This window comes from Rattus norvegicus, chromosome 15 (assembly GCF_021556685.1).
Source record: "Rattus norvegicus strain SHRSP/BbbUtx chromosome 15, alternate assembly SHRSP_T2T, whole genome shotgun sequence".
Taxonomy (NCBI): Eukaryota; Metazoa; Chordata; class Mammalia; order Rodentia; family Muridae; genus Rattus; species Rattus norvegicus.
Genome location: NC_141548.1, coordinates 74,586,567 through 74,609,447, shown reverse-complemented (window position 1 = coordinate 74,609,447; position 22,881 = coordinate 74,586,567).

Genomic DNA, 22,881 nt, shown 5'->3' with positions numbered 1-22,881 from the left:
CTTTCTAGGCTATTCATTGCTACCTATGCAGTTGGAGCCCAGGGTCAGTCCATGTATAGTCTTTGGGTAGTGGCAAGCTCTGAATGGGCGTTCCTTCAGCCTCTGTTCTAAACTTTGCCTCCATATCCCCTCCTAAGGGTATTCTTGTTCCCCTTTTAAAGAAGGAGTAAAGCATCCACATTTTGGTCATCCTTCTTGAGTTTCATGTGTTCTTTGCATCTAGGGTAATACGAGCATTTGGGCTAATATCCACTTAGCAATGAGTGCATACCGTGTGTGTTTTTCTGTGATTGGGTTACCTCACTCAGGATGATATTTTCCTGTTCCATCCATTTGCCTATGAATTTCATAAAGTCATTGTTTTTGATAGCTGAGTAGTACTCCATTGTGTAGATGTACCACATTTTCTGTATCCATTCCTCTGTTGAAGGGCATCTGGATTCTTTCCAGCTTCTGGCTATTATAAATAAGGCTGCTATGAACATAGTGAAGAATTTGTCTTTGTTATATGTTGGAGCATCTCTATTGTTTTGATGAATGTTCTTTTGCTTTCTTATGCATGCATACACAGAATACATATGATTTAATGTATATATGTTTTACTTAATGTTAAGTATATTTTCTTTGTCTCACACTTTATTTTAACTTGGGATCTCATAAAAAAATAACAGCGTAAACATAAAACTTAAGTTACAGTTATTTTTGGTCTCATAGTTCTGGAGCTGCATTGTATAATCAGAATGTCAATGTACTTGGCTTCTGGTGAGAGTCTACACTTGGGATTGTCCATTGCTGCTATTTTACTGTGCTGTGTATAAAATATCCTTCCATAGGTTCTGGTATCTTTCCATAACTATATGACCCTTTTAGGATCAAAGACTTCACTCAGAATTTCATTTAAAATCAATAATCCCATGACAGAAAAATGGATAAAGTAAATGTGGTTCATTTACAGAATGGAATAATATTCAGCCATTAAGAATGAGGACATCCCGAGTATTGCAGACAAATGGATGGAACTAGAAAATACCATCCTCAGTCAGGTAATTCAGGCTCAAATAACATGTGCAATATGTACTCACTAATATGTGGATATTAGCCAAAAGAAAAAGAAAAGGACAGAATATTCAAGATATAGTACACAGAACTCCAAAAGATCAACAAGCTGAAGGGCCCAAGCGAAGAAGCCTTAGTCCCACTTGGGAGGGAGAAGAAAGCAACCACAACCTGGGTGGGTTGTGGGAGGAGGGACTTGGAAGAGAAACGGAACATGGGAGGGGAGAGGAACATGATATGGTATTGGGTGGGGGAAAAGGACTGAAGCCCTGAAGTTCAGCAGAAACCATGAAAAATAGGTGACCTTGGGAAGTAGGGGGGTGGGAGGACCCTCCAGAATGCAATACAGAGACCCTCAGGACTCAAAGGGGGGAAAGCTAGATGAAATGTGCTACAGTGGAACAGGGACTTTTAGAGCCCACCTCCAGCAGAATAACAGGGCATCAAGAGTGGGATGGGGTTGTTATCCCACACTCAAAACTCTGACCCATAATTGTTCCTGTCTGAAAGAACTGGAGGGATGGAAATGGAGAAGAGTGAAAAAAAGAAGGTCCAGGGACATGGTCAAAAGGGGATCCACCTCAAGAGAGTCCCTAAGACCTGACACCATTACTGAGACTATGGAGCCCTCACAAAAATAGACCTATCATGAGTGCCCTTCAAAAGACCCAACAAAGAGCTAAAAGAGTCAGATGCAGATATATGCAACCAACTAATCAAGAGAAGCTGCTAACCCATGTGGTTGAATCAGGGAAAAGTTGCAGGAGGAAGGCTGAGGAGGGGAGCAAACCTGTAAAAAAAACCAGCAGTTTTAATTAACTTGGACTGAGATGACTAAGACACTGGATCATCAATCAGACAGACATCATCTGATATGAGGCATATGTGTCTACCTATCACATAGACAGCAGAGGACTACTGGTCTGGGTTCAGTCAGAGAAGTTGTATCTAACTCTTAAAGAGACTGAAGGCCCCAGGGAGCTTAGAGGTCTGGAGGAGTGGAGGTAGGGGTGCAAGGAGGAGGTATAGGATATGGAACAGTAAGAGGGTAGACCAGGAGGGGAATAAATACTTGAGTGTAAAAATAAAATTAATTAATTAATTAATATAAATAAAATAAAATCCAAGAGGATCAAGAATCCTGATATACATCCAGATACATTGAATCTCAGAGTAGAAAAAGTGGGAAACACTTTTAAATGCATTGATATAGAAGACAGTTTTCTGAACAGATCACCAATGGCTCAGGCAATTTATCAACAATTGGTAAATGGGACCTCATGAAATCGAAAATCTTCTGTAAAGCAAAGGACACTGTCAATAGGACAAAATGGTAGTCAGCAGATTGGCAAAGCATTTTCACTAACCCTTCATCTGAAAGAAGGCTAAAACCCAACATTTATAAAGAACTCAAGAGTTATATATAAACAGCCCAAATAACCCAACTAAAAATGGGGCCAAGAGGTAAGTAGGGAATGGCCCAACTTGGGATGCATCCCATGGGCAAGCACCAATCCTTGACACTATTAATGATACTCTGCTTTGCTTCCAGGGAGGAGTATAACATGGCTGTCCTCTGAGAGTCTCCATAAGCAGCTGACTCAGAAAGATGAAGAAACCACCCACAGCCAAACAGTAAATGGAGCTTTGGGACTCTTATAAAAGAGGCAGGGGGAAGGATTTTGGAACCTAAATGGCGTAGGAACGCCACAGGAAGACCCATAGAGTCAATCGTCTTGGATCCTTGGGGATTTCAGTGTCCGAACCACCAACCAAAGAGCATATTGACTGGACCTAGGTCTCCCTTCACATATGTGGCATATGTACAGCTTGATCCTAATGAAGGTCCCCAAAACATGGAGCAGTTGCTGTCCCAAAAGCTGTTCTCTGTTCATGGGAAGTTCTTCTACCTGGGCTGCCCTGTCTGGCCTCAGTGGCAGAGGATGAAACTCTTCTTGTGAGACTTGGTATGCCAGGGTGCTCCCACCCTCTCAGAAGAGAAAGAGAGAATGACAGTTGATGTGAAGGTGGACTGAGTAGGGGGATGACTGGGAGGGAGAACAGTAAGTGAGATGTAAAATGAATTTAAAAAAAAAAGAAAAGAGAAACATGAACAGACCATGGAAGCAAACCAGTGAGTAGTGTTCCTTCATGATGCCTGCCCCTCTCTCATTTTCTGTCCTGAGTTCTTTCAATGCTAGACTGTTATAGGGATATGTCAGCCAAAAGAACAGTCTCATCCAAAATTAAATGAAGAAGAAGAATAGGAGGAAGAGGAGGAGGAAGAGATGGAGGAGGAGGAGTGGGAGGGAGAGGGGGAATAAGAACTGTGCTGGAATTTTGATGGGAATTCCATTGACTCTGTAGGTTGCTTATGGTAAAATGGCTGCTTTCAGTAGGATAATCCTACCAGAAATAGGAGATCTTTTCATCTTCTAATATCTTCCTCAGTTTCTTTGGATATTTGAAGTTCATGTCATGTAGATCTTTCACTTGTGTGGTTAGAAGTCACCAAATCTACATCTAAAAGAAGACAAGTATACAAAATACATAAAGAACTCAAGTAATCGAACATTGACAAATCAAATAGCCCAATTTAAAAAAAAAAAAAGAATACAGAGCTAAACAGAATTGTCAACAGATTAATCTCAAATGCCTGAAAAGCACTTTAGGAAATGTTCAACATCCTTAGTCATCAGGGAAATTTGAATCTGAGAATTCAACATATACCTGTCAGAATAGCTAAGATTAAAAAAAAATCAAGTGACAGCACATTCTAGGAAAGATGTGGAGCACAGGAAATACTCATCCAATGGTGACAGTAGGGCAAACCCCAAGACGCAGCTATCCTACTCCTCAGCATATACCCAAAGATGATGCACTATATCAAAGGGACACGTGCTCCACTATGTTCATAGCCACTTATTTGTAATAGCCAGAAACTGAAACCTAGATGTTTCTCAAGTGAAGAATGAATACATAATAGAATATTATTCAGCTATTACAAACAAAGATATCATGAAACTTTCAGGCAAAAGGATAAAAGTAGAGAATATCATTCTGAGTGAGGTAACCAAAACCCAGCATAGCACATATTCCATTCCTCACTTATTAGTTGACATTAATAATGAAGTACAGGATATCCATGCTAAAATTCACACACACACACACACACACACACACACACACACACACACACACACACACAGAAACTGGGTAATAAGAAGTGCCTAAGGGAGGATATGTGCATCTGACTCAGAAGGGGAAACAAAATAATCATCAAAGGTGGATGGAGAGAGAAATGAATGGGAGCAAGGGTGAGGAAGGGAACAGGGATGAGGGTCAGTGTAGGGAGAGGGAAGGCGAGAGAGTGCTAGAAATGAGACCAGGAACTGGTGGGGAGTATCTCTGCAACGATCAGGAGACTTGTGATCAGGAGCTCCAGGGACCCAATGTGTGCTACCCTAGCTGAAATTCTTACAAACAAGAGATAAGAAGACTGAAGTGGCTTCCTCCTCTTGCCAAGAAGGACTCCCAGTGGAAGGAGGGGGAAATCAACCTACCCACAAAACCTTGAACCCATACTTGAACTGCCTACAAGACAGGCAGGCATAAGGATGGAGCAGAGATTGAGGGAACTGCCAACCAATGACTGTCTCAACTTGAGAGACATACAGTGTGAGAGCGATGATCCCTGACACGATCACTGGTACTCAGCTGTGCTTCCACTTGCAGGCAGGAATGTAGCATAAGTGTGTCCTGAGAGGATTCATCGAGCAGCAGGAAGAAACAGATCTAGAGAATCACAGCCAAACATCAGGTAGAACTTGAAGTCCTGTGAAAGACTGTGGAACAGTAAAAGAAGACCTACCATGTGAATTGTCCTGGGTTCATGGGGGCTCACAGAGACTGAATCACCAACCGAAGAGCATTCAGTGGAAGGACCTAGACTCCCCTCTATATTTGTAGCAGATTTGCAGTTTGGTTATCATGTGGGTCCTTAAACAACTAGAGCAGGGACTGTCTCTGACTCTCTTTCCTGCCACTGGATTCCTTTTCCCTGTCTGGACTGCCTTGTGGGGAGTCAGGAGGAGATCATGTGGTTAGTCTTACTGTGACAAACTGTCCCTGGTCTGGTTGGTACACATGGGGAGCTTCTTCTTCTCTGAGGAGAAGAGGAGGGGATAATCAGGGTAGGGATTTGCATGGTGGGGCTGGGAGGAAAAGAGGGAGGGAGACTTCTATCAGTATGTAAAGCGAATAAAAAATAAATATGGAAAAATGCACGTATTCTGTAAAGCATTTTAGGAAAGCTTAGCAGCAAATACACATACACATACGCTAAGTGATAGGTGACAAGTACTGTGCAGGAACTAGGAATATGCAAAGGAAGCAGCAGCAGTCTTGCTCATAATACATTTGCAGTAACAAAAGGATTTGAAGCTCTTAGGTAACAGGACGTGGGGTTACGTTCACATTAAGTCATAGCATGTAATCAGAGGCACCTCTGTGTTTCCTAAGTGGTCTATGTGTTTTTTTATTCACAAAGGCTATGAGATAAAACCCCATGGTGTTCAGTGTAGATTGGGTCATCTAACTGGGGTAGATAGGGAGGGAATAAAATAGTTTTACTCATCAGCTATATGTCCATTAAATATGAAAATATCATGTATGCTGTGCAAATATAATTTTATTAATTTCATTATTAGCTAGATTTTATTCATGAAAAATGAAGCTTAAATATAATATTCTTTGTCTAGAGAATTACTTTGTTTCTAGATCATTTTTATGTAAAATTATGTGATATGATTTGTAAAAGAAAAAATTAGATTTTAAAAATTTTGCTTGATGGTCATTTAGAAATTTTTATGGAGTTTAGCATGGCAGCTGAAGGACAGGCTGGCTTAAAAAATATCATCCTGAGTAAGATAACCTAGTCAAAAAAGAATACACATGGTATGTACTCACTGATAAGTGGATTCCAAAAGCTTAGAATACCCAAGATACAATTCACAGACCACATGAAAATCAAGAAGAAGGAAGTCTAAAATGTGGATGCTTCAGTCCTTCTTAGAAGGGGGAACAAAATCCAGGAGCTAGAGGGTAGGAGGGACTTGGGAGGAAAGAGGAAGGTGAGGGGACAAAATACAGAAGCTAAAGGGTAGGAGGGACTTGGGAGGAAAGAGGAAGGTAAGGGGAAACAGGGGGGCAGGGTCAAATATTGGAGAAAACAGTGATGATATACAGAGGCTTAGGAATTTGAAGAGAGGTTTGTAGCAATGGTGGATGGGGAACTGGGGGTAGCCACCAGCATGGCCCAGATATCAGGAAAGCAAGAAGCTTCCAGGATCCACAGGGATGAGGTTAGTGAAGTGCCTAAGAAAGGAGAGGGAGAACCTGTAGAGACCATATTCAGAGGCTAGACAAGGCCCCTAGTTGGGGTATGGGACCACCCACTCATCTCCAGATATTCAATCCAGAATGGCTTCTGTCTAAAGGAAATATGGGGACAAAGTGTGGAGCACAGACTGATGCAAAGACCATCCAAAGACTGTCCCACCTGGGCATATATCCCATGCACAGATACCAAACCCAGACACTATTGCTGATGTCAAGAAATGCTTGCTGACAGGAACTTGTTATAGCTGTCTCTTCAAAAACTCCATCAGAACCTGACAAATACAGATGTGGATGCCCTCAGCCAACCATTGGACTGTGAATGCGGTTCCCAGTGGAAGAGTTAGAGAAAGGACTGAAGTAGCTGAAGGGGTTTGCAACCCCATAGGAAGGAGAACAGTATCAACCAACCAGACCCCCTAGAGCTCCCAGGGACTAAACCACCAACCAAAGAGTACACATGAGATCCATGGGTATAGCCACACATGTAGCACAGGATAGCATTGTGGAGCATCAGTAGGGGGGGGGGAGGAATTTGGTCCTGTGAAGGCTGAATTCTCTAGTGTAGGGGAATGCCATCGTGATGAGTTAGGAATGGGTAGGTGGGAGGTGGAGCACCTTCATAGAAGCAGGGGGAGGGGGAATGGGATAGGAGGTTTCTGAAGAGGATACCTGAAAATGGAATAAATAACATTTGGAATGTAAATAAATAAAATAGCCATTTTTTAAAAAGCTCTATTATAGAAGTTATTGTAGTGGAAGTTTCTTTCAGTGTCATGTGATGAAGACTCATGTGGTACTTGGGGTTTTGTGTGTGATTTTAGTTCTTCAGATAGTTAAGTTTAAAAGACAAAGATTGTTTTCTATTAACAGTATAGCAATGTTGACTATTATAAAACACACAAAAATGGAATTTAGCAGTGTCAAAAGTATATCTGTTATGAGCAGTACAAAAGATACATCATGCAGAAAAAAATGCACAGTGCAATGCCTGAGGTATAGTGAGCATTGAAATTAACTTTCATTTACTTACATTTCTACTATAGTCATATATTTATATCTACTCAAGAAAAGTTTTAAAATAACCATTATAATTCTAAATTATATATAAATATATTAAATGTTAGGCACTAATATTACTCCTTAGATATGTTTATTCAGCTATAATATATACTCTACATATATTGAATAATAGTATGGGAATCTATTGAATTTTGTATGCGCAGTTTAGCATATTAAATTTGATTGATAAGGAGACAAATATGAAAGAAAAGATAAGAGAGGAAACTTGCTTCATTTCTATTTAAATAGAATAATATATGTATGAAGCACACAGTAATATTCATTTGCTCATTGATATCCAGGGATGATTGAGGGAATATATCTGGTATTCTTGTTCATAGAATCCCAGTATGGTACAAGGTAACATATTGTTTTCTTTCTTCCTGTTTATATAAGGTTAGCTGTTGCAGGAAAATTAAATAAAGCTTCTTTTATTCCCACACTAGAGCTGGTACCACAGGGTCACAGAGCATCTGTAGAATATTTTCATGTCAGTCAACAGAGCGCCTCACCCACTATGCTCCATCCCATATCACATTGCTGATGGCTACATTCTGAGTCTGGCAGCAATCTATCTACCCAGGTAGTTCCCAAGGCAGTTTGCCACCATGCCAGACATACGCATCCCAAATCCGTGGCTGCCCAGTGTGTTCAGACACCACACACTCTCTTGACCTCAATAAATTACCATGTGAAAGAACACACAACACAATAACCTCTGTTCCAATTGATAAGATATAATTGCCCACCTAAATAAGATATGGTTTGCTCATCTAGACACACAAAATCCTGTACACATTCATCCCTTAAGAATATTCACAACAACCTGTTATTGTCTAAGGATGCATGGCGAGGATCGTTTATGTCTGCTTCCATTGTTGCTTTTCCCTCTGCTCTCCTCTACATCTCCAGTCTCCCCACCTCTAAAATTTTTCTCCTCCCATCCTTTCTTCTCATCCAATGACAGGCCTTGTTCTATTCTGTACCTGCCTTCACTTGCATAATGACATCGACCTACAATTAGCAACAATAAATCCAATCGATGGCTTTGTTTAATGTCACTTTCCCATGGCTCAGCACTTAACACTGTACTTAAATGATTGTTGTGCGCTCATACTTTAATTGGAAAAATACTCTTCTCTCCTATGATGCATCCTATTTATGGATAACCGTTTCCCCTCTGCCCACTCCTCCAGTTCTCCCTTCCCTCTCCTCTCCTCTCCTTGTTATCCATACCCATTCTATCTTCATTCAGAAACGAACAGGCTTCCAAGATACAACAACCAAACACAAAAAACCAAAATATAAAGTCCTTTCACCAAGGTCAGACAAGAGATAGCAACTGGAGGAAAAGGGTTCCCAGAACAGGAAAAGGACATACTTGTTCCCACAGTTCCATGTCCCATAAAAACTCCAAGCTAACAACGACAATGTATATAAAGAGGATCTTGTGCAGATCACTGCAGGTCCCATGTTGTTGGTTCAGTCTTGGATGCCTTCACAAGAGCTTTGCTTAGCTCATTCAACAGGGCATCTTCTCCTGTGTCCTCCATCCCCTCTGACTCCTGCAGTCTTTCTCTGTCCTCTTCTGTGGGATCCTGAGCTCTGAGGGGAGACCTGATAGAGCCCTCCAATATTAAAATTCTCTCTGCATGATGTCTGCATCTGCTCTTATCTGCTTCTTGGGGAAGCTGCTCTGGTTATATTTAGATAAGGCACTATACATAAGTATAGCAGAATACAATTTTGTGCTCTTAACACACCTCAGTCAGATTTAAACTCCAATATCAGAGAAGAAAACACATGTAAAGCATAACACACAATAAATAAAATTTAAAATTAAAAAAAACTTATGGAAAGTGGTGCTAATTTACATGATTCTGGAATGTCTCTCTGGGCAATTATTTCCTGAATGTATTAAAAAACACTCTAGATGAAAATTAGCAAAATTAAAACCAATTTTCTACATCTACAATTTTAAAGTTTGACAATAGGATTATCTAATTATTGTTTTCATTTGGACTTTTCATCTGGAATGAACTACACCCTAGAAATGGATGGCATATCAGTTACCCAGATCTTGAGTCTTTAAGAAAGATGCTTTTTATCTGGATATTGACATGGGGTGAAATAAGGTTTTGATCTGAAAACTTGAAGTACAGTGACTATGGAAAGCTTAGATCTAGGTATGGTGGCACATGCTTTTAAACCCATGAGACAGATTCAGACACATCTTTGAGTTCAGGGCCAGTCTGACTCTGAGTAAACTGCAAGTAAAGAAAAGCTTAAATCCAGGTTTGGTGGAGCATGCCTTTAATCCCAGCACTCAGGAGACAGGCATGCAGACCTCTGAGTTCAAGTTCAGTCTCCGAGACAAGTTCTAGGACAGCCATGTTTAGGATTTGAAAGAGATTCAAAACACAAAGCTTGTGATGATATAATAGAACAAGGAGAGCAGGGCAAGGGTAGGGTCCAGCTTCAGCAAGTAGCAGGACTCAACAGCTTCTGTAATATGGCAAGAGCTGTAGAGAAAAGAGTAGAAGGGGATACTGGGACAATTGATGCTGGTTAGCTGGAGTTGAAATATTAAGGTGATTAAGAAGAGCTCAGTATGACTATGGTAAAATATTATAAGAAGTATTTTCTGAGAGTCCCAAGAAGCTGAGTTCCAGAGATAACCAATGTTGTACCTCCTGCTACAGCTGGACTTGGTACTGTTTAAGAATGACACAAGTTGTACTGGTTTTTCAAGGGATGAAGAGGTTATAGAGAACAGCTGAGGCTTGTAACTGTCAGAGATGAGGAAAGGCAATTGGTGGAGGTGCAGCCTCAGTTGCAGTTGACATCCCAGGACTGAAGGGGTCCTGAAAGTTGAAATCTGGTATCATAGAGACCTTATGAAAGGCTGTTGGGAGGGACTAGTTGCAGCTGAAAGCCCCAGCATATTGGAGATGCCTAACTATGTAATGACCTCCAAGAACAAAATCAGCAGTGGAGTAGAGTCAGCTTGAACCTATAGTGTTACAAACTGCAGAAGCTGGAGAAGTGACCCCAGGCCTTTGGAGGAGCACAGAAGATCAAGTGTGGGTCCCAAACATTGGAACAAGAAGTTGTAAATTTAGATGTGAGGGTATTGGAAACTCCAAGATGCTACATCCAATACATAGACAAAGCCCACAGTTGAGCCAGGGGGTCACCCACCCATCTTCAAAATTTTTAACTCAGAATTGTTCCTGTATAAAGGAAATACAGGGACAAAAATGGACCAGAGACTAAAAGAAAGGCCACCCAGTGACTGGCCCAACTTGGGATCCATCCCATGCACATACACCAAATCCTGGCACTATTACTAAGGCCATATTGTGTGTGCAGACTGGAGCCTGGCATGTCTCTCCTCTGAGAGGTTATATCAGCAACTGACTCAGACAAATGCAGATACTTAGAGCCACCCAACAGATTGAAGTCAGAGACAAATAGGGAAGAGTTAAAGGATGACCGAAGGAGCTGAAGGAATAAAAACAGTGTCAACTAACCCAGACCCCTCAGAAAGTAAGGAGCATAAATGGGCTGCTGTGTGGCCTTGAGCACATATGTAGCAAAGAAGTGTCTTGTATGGCCTCAGTGGAAGAGGATATGATTAGTCCTTGATGCCCCAGGGCAGAATGTTGGTTGGGGTAAGGTGGGTCTGGGTGAGTCAATACCCTCTTAGAGTTGGTGTGTGTGTGAACATGGCAAAAACCTCAAAGAGGGGTGACCGGGGAGGAGGGCAACTTTGGAGTATAAATAAATAAAATAATTTTATAAAGATCATTTTGTTAAAACTTAGTTTCTCATTTTTTCACATTATATGTAGTCTGTGCTGTTAAATGAAGATAGAGCAAAGGCTTAGACAGACATGAAAAATGCACACAGTAGAAGATAGGAAACAAATCCAGCCCAGAAAACAGAGCAGATTAACGGTACTTAGGGAAAAGGAGAGAACCCAAATTTTGTTTGCTCTTGCTATAAACTATTCATGAGGAAGACATATATACCACATTACCTCACTGAAATCTAAGGATGAAAATATTTTCCATTCCATTAATATTTGTTAAATGAAATCTTACTGAGGTCTTGATACATAAATAAAAACTATGAGTTCATTGTAAAAGCTACAGTATAGAGAATTTGTCTTTCAAACTCAGAGGACAACACAATGCTATCTGAATGAAGAAAATTGGTGGATTCTACATTAGTCATATTTAGTATCTTGTATTGGGTAGTGGGTAAACTGATAAGTATTTAAAAACATTTGAATATTATGTCTATTTTGAAATGTAACCTATATATTGAAAAATGCAAGTGAAAACTAAACATGAATAATTTAAGATTAAGTCATTGAAGTATTGTCTGTATTGAGAGAGAGTCAGAGACAGAGACAGAGACAGAGAGGAGAAAGACAAAGCATGTTCTATAATGATAAAACAAATAAACCTAAGAGGGGAGTGGCCTGAAATGCTTAAGTATGTCACTGATGGAGCTGGAGAGATGGGTCAATGTATAAGAGCACTGGCTGCTTTTCCGGAGGTCTTGAGTTAAATTCCCAGCAACCATGACATGCCACACAATCTATAAGGGGATCTGATGCCCTCTTCTGCTCTGCAAAGCACTCATATATTAAATAGAAAGTTTTAAAAACCTCATTGTTATACTTTCAACCTATTACAAATATATACTAGAAAAGTTAAAAAATAATTTTCAAAGAAGTCGATGGTTACTGCGATTTCATTCTTGGTTGAACCTTAAAATGACTCATGGCTAATATTTTAATTTATAATGCCAATTTATTTTCTGTCAATTCTATCATGTAAGGAAATGTTATAAAATAATATCTAATTTAACTTATTGTTTAAAGCCATACTATTATATATTTGGAATCCAAGTATATATAAGAGATGAAATAAAATTGTTATTAACGTAGTTCATCTGTATTTGCATTTTTGTTTATTTGAAAGTCATTTCCTAAAATGAGAATTATGATTTCCTTTGCCTAATTTGTAAATTTGTTATGTAAGTAGGAATTAAAAGACATAATTTCAAAATTACCAGAAGCTAGGAGGGTAGAAAAAAGGAGAATTTGGGTAAAAGAGAGGGATATTATTAGAATGTATTATGCAAATTTTTTGCCAAATAAAAATTTAAAAATATTTCATTAAAAATATGAACTGAATTAAAAGTTTGTAAGAATATATTTCAATATTCTGCTTGAATAAAAAATATTTCTACTAATTAAACTTATTTAATTTAGAAACAACTTTATAGTAATATGAATGAAAATGAGAGTTTACATGAGGAATGAAATAAGGAAATATTTAAATAAATACATGAAATAACATCAAATATAATTTAACATGGTCTCTAGACACCAAACCACTGCCTTGCTAATGTAAGCATATGATAGACTGTTGAGCCACATTCTCAGCCAGGAAATTTAAAGTTAGTGAAGTATAATTGCATAGAAATTTAGAATTTTCCATAGTATTTCTCTTGTAACACAAGTAGTTAAATTTGGAAAATGGTTTGCCATGTTCTTTCCTCTCTTAGAACCACATTACTAAGAAAATTATGAAATTGTAAGCAATTACATTTGTTTATAAATTTGGATTTTAAAAAACTTATCAGACTTTGCTCGTAAAATATTTTTCTCGGTGACAATTATTTCTGTCTCTCTATTAACATATTCTATAAGGTTCATCCATGCATTTCATAGTGCTTCCTTCATATAAATTGTAAACTTTTGAGAAAAGGAAATACACACATTTTCATTTTCCTGTCTAGTACATTATGGGAAATGGTAGGTATTCAGGAAATGGCAATTCACTGGGAGAGTCACAGCGCCAACTGTAACACGAATGACAAATATGTAATGATAATACCCCGAGGGCTTTATGCTCAGACATGAATTGTGGCAAATAAATAACATCTAACAGCTTCAATTTTTCATAGCAAGTAAATAGGCTCAGGGGTTGAGATCTGCATTGCCTATTGTGGATGAACTATTAAATCCCTTCTTAGTGAAATTATTTTAAAAAATTAGTCTCTCATTGCAATAATTATTTTAACATTAATAGTCTCAGCTTAATTGAGCATGGAACATAATCACAAAATAAATATACCATTAGAAATATTAATATGACTAAAAATAAATATAGTTACTCTGCCTGAATTATTGATATAATTCTATGAGGAAAATGCAAAACTGATAATAAATGCAATAATCAATGATTTACATTAAGTTATAATCACTTTGAAGTTCTATTTTATAACAACAGTTATTACATTATAATTTGTATGTATCTGCATATAACTTAAATCCTCATTTTTCCACCAAATGAAGATTTATGTTCTTTCACTTGCTTGCAATGTGTAGCAAATGTCATTTTCTCTCTAACATATGACATTCATTTATAAACTAGTCTTGCTAGATTTGATCTTACTTTAGTAATTACTTTCTGGAAGACTTGGGATAAACTAAGTCTAGTGAAGTCACCGATATTGGACGACAACCTAGAATCCCACAATTGCCACTTTATAGCCACTCTACCTATATCCTAAGTGTTTGCCCTGATTGACACAGATAAGCGTGGTCCTCATCTTTCCCCAAAGAAATTTCTCATTGCAATATGCACCAACAGAAACCATTAAAACAATCATCATCATCAACAAGAACAAATAGCAGCCAATCAAACAAGCAAACTAGAACAAGTTCAAATGGAGAGTTGTAGGACCCAGTGACATTGGGTGCATCTACAATCCTATTCCTGTATAAAGTTTAGGGGTTTTTGAGGCATAGGATGATTATATGTGACAGAGGGGACAGAAGATTAGGCAGTTTGCAGTAAGACTGTGTTTCCTAGAAATGTCAGAAGGTAACCTGCAAAGTCTCACCTACATGCTCACCTAAACATGAACTGGATGAGGACAAGGTTATTTACACATGTTAGCATACATGGAGAAAAGATCATCAGGTCTCAACCCTACGAAAGGAACCACAAGCAATGCTGTGGAATTCTGAGAGTTGGGATGTCTCCTGGGTTACCAACGAAGAGCAAACCGGTTGGTTATCCCATACTAAATGGTCATCTGTGAAAATGCAAACATAAACCAAACATTCCACAGACTAAGTTATCCTAGTATATTTAGGAATACAAGCAAGTGTGCATGCATACACATGCATAAAACAATGCTAAATGAAGAAGAGTGTGACAATTTAAAAGAGAGCAATGGGTATGTGGGAGGTATTGAGGTAGAAAATATAAAGGGGGTCAAAACTGTTGTGTCATAATCTCAAAAATTTTTAAAAAATTAAAAATAGAGATTGGTAATGCAACCATTTTACCTTCATCTCCACTAGTGTTTGGTTGCAGGTTTTTGTTTCGTTTATATCTTGTCTTATAACTCTATCTTAAGTACTGACATGGAGATTGATTTGCATGTATCATTGGATATTAGTACGTGAAAAGAAGTGCTTTGGAAAGCACTGATATTTGTTTCTAAGATGAGGGAAGAAAGACTGCTGTGTTTCAGGAGTCATGGAACATTTATCCTAAGAAAAGACAACTCAACGAATTCTGGTTGGTTCCAGAATTCAGTTGAATGGCTAGAGATATGCAAATGCATGTTCTTCAGACAGATTTTTCAGCTGAAATTGATGCTTTGATCACTGCTGAAAAGGAATGATTATTAAACACAATTCCCTTGGGAAATTAAAATTCAAATAATGACTTCTAGTTCCTTGCCATGACAGAGCATCTGCTCCTGGAATTGCAGTGTTTCTCTAAACAGCTACAGAACTAGATAAAGCAGTATAGATTGCCCCATGAATAACACAGAGCTGTGCAAGTTATAAGTGGAAAGGGTGAAGTGACTACCACATTCATGCTAGGTTCTCCCAGAGGCTCGTCTCCAAACAGCATCATAGACAAACGCATTTTGAACAAAGAGTGTTACAATGCTGACCAGAAAACCAGGTCCAGCTTGAGTAAGTTAGATGGAAATTCCATAAGGACAGATAGCTGGAATTCTGTAGGATGAGTCACAGGAAGCCTATACACAGAGTAGGTGTTCCTTAGACATTATGTGCTCTAGAGTGAGAAAGGAGAAAGATTCCAAAAGTTCAGAAGGCCAGTTGAAAAGTTTTTTTATTAGTAAAAATTTAAGCATTCAGATAAAACCATTTATATCCTCAAACAAATGAAAAAGAAATCCTACTTCAGCCAACTTCGAAAGCCCACTTGGTAATGACTACCAGAGTAAATATTAGGTCTTTCTCTTTAGCTTACTTGGGTGGCTGGAACTCCCTATGTGAAGCAGGCTGGCTTCAAACTCACAGAGTCTACCTGCATCTTCCTCTTAAGCACTGAGATTAAAGATCTACACCACTGTGATACATGAGCAGTCTGTAGCTATTTTAAAGGAAAATAAAGCAGAACTCTTTGCAACAACATTTTAAAGAAATTTCCTTCAGAAGTTGAAAATATTAAAACTAAATTAGACAACGAGAGATAATATTCAAAATACATTTCAATAAATACACTATTATTCACTATTAAGTAAATGGTATTAATATATATAACTTTTAAATATTTAGTACATTGACATAAAATTTTAAATAAAGTACAAAATTTGAGAACAAAAGGAATTTTACAACTGAAATCGATAGTGAATTTAAAATAATATTACTACTAACAAAATATAAAGTAATATATAAAATAACCACTTTTGAATTTGTAGAAATATAGTTACAGAGATATAAATTGTATGTATATTTTTTTAAAATCTAGGAATTTTTGGATAGCAATTGTATATATATATCTATACATATATATACAGATACATGCATACATATATATACATACATACATATATATATTATAATATCATTGAGTCACAGGAAGGCTTAATAAACAATGAGTTCTAAAATGTAAACTGAAGATATATAGAGTATGTATTAAAAGTTGGAGCCCTAAGACTTCTGTGTACTAAATAAGAACACATCTAATGAGGTCAATTCATAAAATACCTATTAAAGATTACAACAAATGTAGAAATGTAAAATTCATAATTGTACAAATGGAAACAAATTGATTTGGATTTAAGATGATTTTAAATATAAAATAATATACCATTAATAAGATGTATTATTATATATCACATATTTTGTTAGAATTATGATTTTATATTTTCTCCTCTGAAAATGTAACTTTGGATTGACCCTAATAATTGTCCATATAAATGTAGTCCAATATTTAATATTTATACTAAAGTCATGATTATTAGTTCATATCCTATATTTAACATTTAATCAAAGTTCTCTCTAGAATATTTAAAAACAGACAGCTTGCTTTTGCTTACCCCTTTTCCTCAAATTTTCTTTAACACTAATATCCATAGATTTATGTAACTATGATTTTTACTTTAAACCACATTATAATCTTTAATGTCTCCAAGGTAGATACTAATAAAATGTAAGTCAATATCAAAAGTAAATGAATCATAACCTAAAAATCAAAATAATAAAATGGTAACATTGTATTCGTATAACCAATATCACAAATTTCAATAAATATAAGTGGCCATAATAATCTTATCAGAAGTTAGAGACTGGATGGATTAAAATATAAGAACTGAAAATTGTCAGGGTCATGGAACAGGAGCATCATGCATCAGAAATGCAAGGTTTGTTTTTTTGGAGCGATCAGGAGTTCAAGGCCCAGACCTAAACATAATAAAAGGAGTTTACTGCAAACCAACAGCCAATATCAAATTAGTGGTGAGATACTTGAAGCAGCCTCACTAAGATCAGGGACAAGAAAAGGCTGCCACCTTTCCTTGTATCTATTCAATATAGTATTCAAATTTCTAGCTAGCATGATAAGATAACAAAAGCAGATCAAGGGGATAAAAATTGGCAAAGAGAAAATCAAGGTATCACTATTTGCAGATGATATGATAGTATACATAAGCAACCCCAAAAATCTATCAGAGAAGTTCTACAGCTGATAAACAACTTCAAAAAAGTAGCTGGATATAAAAGTAACTCTTAACAAATCAATAGCCTTCCTTTATATAAATTATAAATGGACTGAGAAAGAAAAAAAGGGAAAAAACCCAGAGAAAAGATGTAAACCAGCTAAAAAACCCTCGGATCAACAAAGTTATCAACCCTCTAAGGTATGATAGAGCTATGGTGGAGCAAGAGTTGAGGGGGTAACCAACAAATATCTGATTTGACTTAAGGTCAACACTACAAAATGGTACACATACCCAATGCCATTTCTATGACCAAGAATTTGAGACTCGATAGCCCAGGAATATACGGAGAAACCAAAAACTACTGTTCAACTAAAGGGAAATAGCAATAGAATGTCTCCTGATGCCATTCTTTTGTAATCAGATCAGTGTCTTACTCAGTCATCATCAAGGAAGCTTCTTCTACAGGAGAGGGAAAGAAATACAGAGAGCCACAGCCAGACAGCATGAAAAGAATGAAAGACTTGGCAACCTTTAGTCATAAATAGGAAGTCTTCATCAAATCCATCCCCAAAGAGGAGAAAGCAAGAGTGCAAGAACCAGAAAAAATGGAGGTCACTGGGGAAATGAAGCCTTATAAACACAATAGCACTGTGTTTATATGAACTCACAGAGACTAGGACAGTAAGCACAGGGATTGAGTGGGTTTGCATCAGATTCAGTCCTAGACCTAAAAGAAGTAAAAAACACATGTCCTGATCCCTAATCTAGAAACTATCACCAATTGATAAGTAATTACAAATAAAAACATTAGTGTTCTCCAAGGAAGTCTCACCATGGAAGCAAACTACTTTTAAGGCTAATTTTCATGCCCTTTAATGCCCAACGATACATGTCAAAAAATACATGAACTCAATGTCATCTTTTGAGGGTTTCTATTATTATTATTATTATTATTTCTCTTCTAAATTTTTTTATCTTTTATTTACTTATTTTTCAATATTTTCCCTACTGATCATTTGCATACAAATTATGGCATCTAGCTGTATGCTTTTATTGGATATCCGAGTGAACAAGAGAGTGTTTCTCTGAATCTTTATATGTTTCTTGTACCATATCTTGGGCTTTTTTCCCCATTATATTTGTTTGTGTACTGTTCTAAAGTGCTTGCTTTTGTTTAACTTATTATATTACATATTATTTCATTACTAATTTTTAAATGGGTTTATTTTCTAATGATGAACAGAAAGAGGTAGATCTGGATGTGATGAAAGGTTGTAAGTAACTGGAAAAATATAGGGAGTAAAACCAAAAAAAGGATAGATTGTACGAAAATATTCATTTTTAATTTTTTTTTTTGGTTCTTTTTTTCGGAGCTGGGGACCGAACCCAGGGCCTTGCGCTTCCTAGGTAAGCGCTCTACCACTGAGCTAAATCCCCAGCCCCCATTTTTAATTTTTAATAATAATAATAATAATCACACCTATATGTATCCAGTGATGCTATATATTAGAACTTCAGTGTGAGTGTAGTGTTTCACAAACTTTTTAACAGCTCAAGCAGCCATATTTTATTTTTTATTTTTTGGTTTGTGATGTGGCTATAAACATGATATGCAAATGTAATGAATCACAAGAATATAAATTATCTACTCAATGCAATAGATAAAACTATTTTTCTAGCCTGAAGTAGTACGGAAAGAGAAAGTTAATAACCTGACAGGAAAAATAGACTAGTTAATAGAAGTGTAAGTAAAATGAATGCCTAATTGAGTTGTATTTCAGGGAGGGTTACATGCTTCAAATTTAGATCTTGAAAAGATGAAGTGCTTACCATGCAATTATTTTGATGCTATTTAAATCATGATATCTAAGTATGTGCCAGAGCTAAAATAAGATACATAAATATTTGTGTGTGTGGGAACATCTCATGTGTCAATTACATGTGATTTCAGACAAGACAAGACTATGAAATTTATTTCAGATATTTCAATGTCATTGATATCAAGAATGAATTTCTAATGAGAGAATCAGTATTGCATGATTTGGTCAATTAACAAATTTCAGACAAAGGAAGTAAAATGCTTAAAAGTCCAGATAAATAGAACCTGTGCCTGTTCCTTTATCTTGAGAAATTTCATTTCCCATCTTTATATTTCCATACATATATTTAAAATTGACCTGTCCATCAACCTCAGACATAGCATCAGGAAAACTAAATCCTGACAGCTTTCTTTTTGGTCTTATTGCTTCCTGCCTGCTTTGCAGGATACCAAATATTACTGGGAGATTGTAGTGTTCCAATGGCATATATCTTCTAAAATGCTAGTAAAATTTATAGAAATAAAATGGCTGGAAATCAAAGCAAATTTGAAGTAGACATGTTAGAGAGCAATGGAGAATGATTTAGCTGTGAAAGTAAACATTAAATGATGTTCACTGAACAGAATGCATCAAACTCAGCAATTGAGACCTTTACACAGAGTCATTGCAGGTAATTAATAACATTTCCAAACCAAGAAAATGAACTCTGGAACCAAACATCAATGTTTCAGCTCTAGACTCATTAATTATTTCAGTAACCTGGTCAATTCCTCTAAGGATGTTATTAATTGTATAACAATAGTGTTATATGATAATTTACATATCATATAATAATTAAATCAAGGTAGTTTTTTTTAGCATTTTTGTCTTCTTAAACCTAAAATAAATATCATTTACTAACAGTAAATATTTATGAAGTAGAGTGAGCTATTTAAAGCTGTTTACAATATTCATTGAGGAAATTTGGGTGGCCAACACTTTTAGTTTTATCAGCATATATCTTCTTATCAGTCTTTTGTTTAGCATCTCAAAGCTGATATCTTATGACTTTTAATAAATGTAAACTGATACTTTCAGCTAGTCACTCCATGTTGCTAAGAAACTCTAGAACCCATTGAGTCCACATTTTAAATTTTTACAACTTGACAAGTTTGAAATGACAATTACACTAAAATAGTCCCAATGTGTTCAAAGCTTCCTGATATTCTTATAATAAAAACTGCCATGGTCCCATCAAGCAGATTTAATCAGGACTTTTAAGTATCTGTCTAGGGTTCAAAGTAGATTTTAGAGTAAAAAGGATCAGCCAAGTAGATAAAACTTTTTCTTTAGACTTTTGTTATACATATGTATAAATAAAGCATGTTTTTGAAAAGCAAATTGAAGCCTACTTAAAGACTATTGATCTTTACAAATAAAAATGAATATTTTAATACCAGTGTATCAAAATTAAGATGTTCTAATCATATATGAAATTTGGATTATTTTCACAACTATTTTATTTACTTTGCACAATGGTAAAGTAGCAATGGCAACTTGATAAATGTTTCAAATAATTAAACAACAGATATAAATTTAATATATATATATATCTGTGTGTGTATCTGTCTGTCTGTGTATATGTATGTATGTATGTATGTATGTATGTATGCCCCACAAACCCAAAGATCCCCCGTCTTCTCAATTATGGACAGACATATCTGAAATTAGAAGTCATGTATGCATTGGACATTTTTCCCATTCTGAATAGAGTTTTTAAATGAGAGAAAATTCTGTCATAATCATTCTATCTATTTTAAGTTAGTTTGACCCACATTCATATTTTATCTAGCTATTCAACAAAAATGAAGTTTGAGATCTATTTTGTACAGTTTGTTAAATTAGTAGATTATAACTGCATAAAACAATACATTTCAGCATAGCACTTTAATAATTGTGCCCAGCCAATCAGACTTTCCTGTTTTCTTTCTTTTTTCCCTTCCTTGATCATGGTGGTCTATTTGCGTATTCATTTTCCTACTTCCAGGTGGCATAAATCACCTTGAATTTTTTTCTCTACATTTTTAAATGTCCAGATTCACAACATTGAATTCTCTGTATTACTTTCTCTATTTTCTGTATTGTTCCTGTTCTTCTGTGTCTTTTTGTTATGCCTATCATCTGGAACACTCAGGAACACAAATGGCATACTATTGAAGGAATACCTTGCACTGTATGTGGATAATACTTTATAGTTATTGTAGCATGTGTCTCTATGTTGAATATTGTATCAATGGGTATACCACTTTCAATAGCGACTTATTAGCTCAGAGCTTGATCATTGGAAAGGTCTTTGCTTATAAGATCCAAACGTAGATTGGATACCCATTATGAATATGGTGCAAACAAATAGAATATTTCTTATAGCTTATGTTGTGAAAAACCATTTCCAAAATATTTGATGGAAAATTGTAAATGTACATAAATCAAGCATAATGTTTGATATTTTCATTACATGTGAAGACAATCTCAAATTAAGTCAATTTATAAAATTGATACTTAACTAAGAATCTTTATTATTATTTATAATGATTATTATTGATGGATTTAGAACAGTGATGGTCTAAAAGTTAAGATGGTGCTATTGCTCTTTGGGTATATGAAACTTCTATACCAAGTCAGCTAACATTGATTTATTTTAACAACAAATACCTAAAACAATTATTTTGACCCTGCTGAGAATATTAAGATTCCTGATGAATGTAAATGCTAAACCTCTAGTGAGTTCTCCATGGGAGAAATAAAGTGAATTTTCTTAAAAGAAAAGCCAGGCACTGCTGGGGACTTCTTTTCTGTCAACTTGGCTAAATGTGTTAAGTAAAATTTAGTGAATAAGGAACAGAACTAGCAGGTGGTTGAAAATTGTTTCAAATAATGAATTGTGTGTAATCTTGAGGCATGTTAACGTAATTAAGGTAAATTTTGTTAATATTTGTAATCATTCAAATGTGAGATTCTTGCCAAACCTGGTTTGCCTTTTCTACTGCTGAGACCACTCAGAAAATGAGTTGGGAAGATATTTTTTAATATAGAAAGAATTAATGTTTAATTTAATGTAATAAAATTCAAATGAATGAATAAATGACTAAATAGAATACGTGTTTAACTTACTGCGAAGTTGTAAAGAGCAGCCTAAGTCCACACTAATGTTCTGTAACATAGGATGCTTCTTCATAACCAAGCATTCATTTGGTTTTTCAAGAACGTTAGTGAAATGTTTTGATGATAGAAGAGGTAAGATGCTGACTATGAATTTTGACCTAATATTACCCACCCTAAATAAAAAAGCTTTGGTTGGCTTTGGATTGCTCTCTGGATAAAACAATACACATTAGTGTATTCTTCATGAAGAGCAGGTATGCTGTATACTAATTAAAAGCCCAAACTCTTAAGCAATACTTTTGCTTTAAATTTATATTTTATGTCATTCTTTTATATTTGCAACCATTCCAGACAAAAATTGAAGAAAAAGTGCAATTGTATGAACTCGTTA